Source organism: Rhopalosiphum maidis, chromosome 1 (assembly GCF_003676215.2).
Source record: "Rhopalosiphum maidis isolate BTI-1 chromosome 1, ASM367621v3, whole genome shotgun sequence".
In the NCBI taxonomy this organism is placed as follows: Eukaryota; Metazoa; Arthropoda; class Insecta; order Hemiptera; family Aphididae; genus Rhopalosiphum; species Rhopalosiphum maidis.
This window is the reverse complement of record NC_040877.1, coordinates 29187648-29193647: the sequence shown is the minus strand read 5'-3', so window position 1 is coordinate 29193647 and position 6000 is coordinate 29187648.

Below are 6000 nucleotides of genomic sequence, written 5' to 3'. Positions count from 1 at the left end.
TTTTAGATCCTGACCGGATAAGCGATGAATATGTATTGATTTTACGTTAAAGTATGTTTTAATTTTTTTTTTTAGTATCACTTGTATACATTATTAGTATAGTCGTTTCAATGGTTAAATTTTTTTTTTTTTAATGTATAATTTCAAATGTAATATACTAATATACAACCCTGCATAAGCCATTCTTATATTAATGTATACAATATTTTTAAACAGACAATATGTACGATTCTCATTAAGGATAGGATATAATACACTTGTAGTAGATGCCTATATTGTTTTGTGATCATCACACTTATATTTTAATAATTTTTGTATGTCAATGATAAAACTTAGCTTGGACACAAAAATACAATGACATGTATTTAACTAGAAAGTATACAACTAGATTAATGAAACAACCAAATTGAGACAGCTGAATGTGAATAAAAATATAAAAATGATTTAACATCGGTGAAATTGAAATTGTGTCGTCATACACGATCAATGAATACACCAACACACCAATTCACGAATATCATTCTATCCTTTCAAGTATTTTTATTATAGTTCTACACATCCATCTTAGCCGACTGTGTCCTTTTTACCAGTGTGTGCGCTATGTACATCGGTCATACTAGTAACACCTCTCAATATCGGATTCTGTGTACGACCACTGAACTCCATTTTTTTACTAGCTAAATCAGACTTTTATTTGAATACGTGCTAAAAAAAAATTGTGTCACTTTACAATACAATACAATACACACGTGTAACAATCGTTACATAATTATTTATAGCTAACAAACATTATATGTACAATACAGGTAAACATTATAGTAACATATATATATTATACACTTTATATACATGTTGATCTGGATATTAATTCGCCCACCCCGGCTTTGTGCCACATTCAGTATATTGTAAGGCTATGGCCAAAATCCAATATGTACGAGAACGTCAGTTCTCCGCGATGACCGTCACGCTCACCGTGACTCCAATACAGAGCCCTGCATTTTAGTAAACTGTTTTATAAGTATAAATAAACTTGTATGTATTAACTATTAATGAACCGATCTGCATTTAATTGTATTATTAAAAATTCTAAATACCTTATTCTCCCGAGCTCCGGTGAATACAGATTCAAAAGAAACTAACTTCTTCACTGAATCTTTTATATTTAAGGGGTCACCCCCGACTACTTTACACATGTTACAGGAAATATCTAATACTAGGCAATGTGATCTGCAAATACAAACGAATAATTTTTAATTTATAATAAACTAGAGATAATTTATCTTATACGATTTCAACATGTTAAGCATATTTTAAAAAAATTATTGTTTATTATCAATCTTAATAATACAATATTTTATGTAATAATAAAAAAAATGTTAACAAATATCATTGTTTTATTTTTATTGTAAATTTAATTCCATAAATGTTTATAATAAACTATAACATTCTTGAAATACGCTATATAAACTTAATTTTATTATTAACCTATTTAAGAATTATAGTTTTTCCATGATGTTTTAATATCGTAAAGGAACGATAAAAGTATTAGGTATCTTATTAAATTTAGTTAATAATATATGAACAATAATTTATATTTTCAATTGACAAGTTGAGTATTTGTACTTTACAAGAAACTACATCATACATGTATACTGTATATAGTATTAAATCAATGTGATTTTCTTTAGTTGTCAATACTTTTAAAAGTAGAACCTAAATTTAATGAACATTTATACAAAAAAAAAAGTAAATATACTTTTTTTAGTATAACAATATATTTTGAAATGATTAATCATTTAAAATAAAGCAAGAGAAGAAAATAGATTCAAAATTACTGAAGAAACATGACAGTACTAGGAACCAACAAATTAATTATGCCAATAATTACAGAAGATAATTGAGTAAAATGATATGCATAGTTAAATTATGTATTCATATTCATTTTTTATTACAAAATTTTATGGAACGAAATTAAATTTATAATAACAATAATATATGTCATTATTATTATTATTTTTTGTTATTTTATAAATAATATATAAGTATGAGTTGTATTATCAAATTTAATTGTTTTAAAATATGAGTTATATGTTAAAATTCAATAAAATTAATGATCAATGTTTATATTCACAGTGCACATTGCCTGGGAAATACCACATTGCCGGTATTCTACATTATCCGTAACATATATACATCTGCGAACCAGGTAAAGTGCATTATTGTTATAATATGTTTCATATAAATATTATACTGTGTAGTTTGTATACACGTTTTCTTATACATACGACGTACTTTATCAAATTACTAGACCAAGACCTCGAGAGCTACCTGGAGATAGATCGGGAGAAACGTAATAGCGTGAATTTAACATTTGTATATTTAGTAGATGATTGTATTCTCCAGCACTAATAAGTGTAACGAAGAATCACCCAGATCTTGGTCATTTTCATTCAAGTTTTAGCTTTTCAAATATTTACATTCTACCTATATTCTCTTATTTTTAAGTATTGTAAGTGGTTGCAGAAAATATAAACAAATACTAAACGTATAGGTATAATATGTTTATTAATTATTTATTGATTATGAAACTAAAAAAAAAAAAATGAAATATAATGTTTATTTAAGATAAACGTTAAACTTATTTATTGTAATAAGTGATGTCAATTTAACAGTTTACATAAACATATCAAACAATTTGATATATACTGCAGAACGTGAAAAAACGTTAGAAGACGGTCACAACTGCGAAAGAGACAATTTGTCTAACATAAAATATTGTATTGATAGGTTATAAAACGATAAAACCGTTTAATCGTATTTATTTTGTGTAAATTTGAACTTTCTTTTTTTGGTGTTTTTGTTTTTGGCGTGTATACTATAGTGAACAAACAAAAACACAAATATTAATAAAGATGAGTTTTGGATAAATAATTAGTTGGTGCAAATAGCACGTAAATAGTAAATACGTACTTAATATATATATCCACCGAAACTTGAAATAGTTCGGTTCTTGAACCCTTACTCTTTGATGAGTTAAGTGTCCATCGATGGTTTTGTAAATAAGTGGCATTTCTCCCGGCTGGTTGGTCACGTGATACGACTGTTAAAAAAACACGATGAATGCAGCACGTAAAAATATCATGTGAGCGCTATCCTTTTATTTTTAAGTCATGATTTTAGATTATGAACGGAGTGATGAATGTATTGGTTTTACATCTAAGTGTTTTTTTTTTTTTTGTTATCTGCATACAATGCACGGGATAACTATTCTTTAAAATGATTAATATATAATAATCATAAAAAATTTTAAAATTTAATACAAACTTCTTCATTAGTTATGCTTATATAAAATGTATAAATATATATTAAATAGATAGCATAAAAGAATTGTAAGATTCTTATTAATTATATGATCGAATGTTTTAATTTATATATTTATTGTTTAGTAATTATCATACTTTTAGTTTATTAATTGATTAAGTTAATGATGCAACTTGTATTATAGACATAAAAAAATATTATGGTGTATATTTAATATTAATACATAGATATTGTATTCCATTTAAAGAATATAATATTATTAGTAGTAATTTGTATTGAAGCTTATTTGTCAGTAGATTAATAATAATAATATAACATATTATGTATTTGTCTCCTCAACGAAATAAAATTATATGACAATAACACGGCTCCCTAAATAGGCAATTTGACTACACGCTTGTCGTTCGGTTATTATTATTTTTTGTATCTCATAGTGAGAAAAGTAATATACAAAAATATATCCAACACCAAATTACAATGACTTAAAGATATAATATTGTGTTTAACTACCATGAAACTCCCACGCTAAATGTAATAATAAAAAATAAATATCTTTTATAACTTTTTTACTGAGTTTTATACGAATTTATAAAATGAAATAATAATTGCTAGTAAATTAATATTTTCAATTATTAATAACAGGATCTTGTTTTATATGAATGATTTTAGGAAATGTGATAGATAAGTCAATATTTAATATATATTCTATTTCACTAGTTCTCTCTAATATCACTGAAGTGGTTATTGTTATAACTTTATAAGTATTACAATTTGGTTCATTAACCTCACGTAAAAATAAAAATCGAACAGTATATTACGCGTCTAACAGCAAATGCATATGGTTTTTTGATAAATAACTATTAAATTCATCATTTTTCCTTACAATATTACGTTTGATATAGTTTTTCAGAACATATTGCATTATCTACTATCAATATTCAATTATTACAATTTATTATATTTATATCATTACATATAAATTTATAAATAACTCAAAAATGCAACTACATTTATTTTAATACCATTTAAAAAAAAAAAAACATATATTATATAGGATGTTTCTGAAAGGGATAAGGTCGCTGTAATAAATGCGTACTAACTGTGAGTCATGATGGCCCAATGAAAATTGTTTTTAATCTTCAAAATCAATATGCATCAATAAGGTTATTCATAAAAAATAACTTTATAGTAGGTACCTTTGCTAGAACGCGGGTCTCGTAATAACCAACAACAGCAAAATTTTTAGCATTAATATATCATTAACAATAACTGAGGTATGTATTAAATATCGAATATTATAGGTACCTATGTGGTGTGTGATAAGTTGTCACTGATAACGAATATTTAATTAGCCTATGATATATTATGATTATTCGTTAATTGATTAGGTACCTACTTACTCTTTCAAAATTCGATTTTTATTCATCGAAATTGTTTATAAAATATTTTGATTTGAGATTTACAATAAAAAATGTATACCATTATTTGAAAAGGTATAAACTTAAAAAAAAAAATAACGATAAAGAATAATAAAAAGTATACAATATATTATTTTAATTATTTGTTTTATTTTTTTACTTCAAATTATGCTAAAAAATATATACTCCTAATTTCCTAAAAAATATTAACACTTTTCAATAAAATTAATGTTTTTTTTTTTAAAAAAAAATACTGTACATTCATTTCATATCTTATATATAAGCTATAATATACACATATAATACATACGTATATATAAATTTATATATACTAATGCACGCAGAGCATATTATTTAAAGTAGTATAAAAGTTCTATACTTTAACTAATTTAACTAGGACACTTTTCTCTCTCTCTCTCTATGTATGTATATTTATATATAAAGCTTTTTTCAGCATCTCGAACAATAATTGTTCTCTGTTTAGATTATAAATTAACTTTTATGATAAATAGACCATATCTATTATTATATTATTTTTATTATAAATGTATTAATATTAATAATGAGTTAGAGAAAAAAGATTTAATATCATCATATATATATATATTATATATGATATTGATATTGATAGACAAAGGACACCCTATATTAACCTTATATAATATCTTGCCTGCACGTTATGAAAATCTAATTTTTGTACAGTTAACACCATTTTTGTCTGGTTACTACATAATATAGGTAAAATCATAATATGCAATAAAAAATAATTTGAGGAAGCAAAATAAATAATTAAAACATATAAAGAATGTACCCAAAACGAAAAAAAATGTATAAAAAATAAGTTTCTTTATTTTAAATTCTCTGAGTTATGAAATGAATTTTGTGCTTGACGAATGATGTTTTTAAGCATTCAGAACAAAATGCAATTTACATTTACATCTATCCCTAATTTTGTACAACATATAGCTGATAACTTTGTGTTTGAGTTCAAAACATAAGCCAGATTACAGACTGATTCGAGGAGCTGTGACTAAATGACCAGATTTTTCATAACATAATAGACGGTCATTTTATAAAGTTTACGTGTGGGATATTCTTATCGATAAATTTACAAAAGCAGCGTGTGTTTAATGTGACGTCGAAATTCGGTTCTCCTTTGTAGGTCATGGACAGGTTAAAATATCGGGTACGGTTATAGTTCGATAAAGAAAAGCTTAACCCATATATATATATATATATATATATATATACATAGATTGTG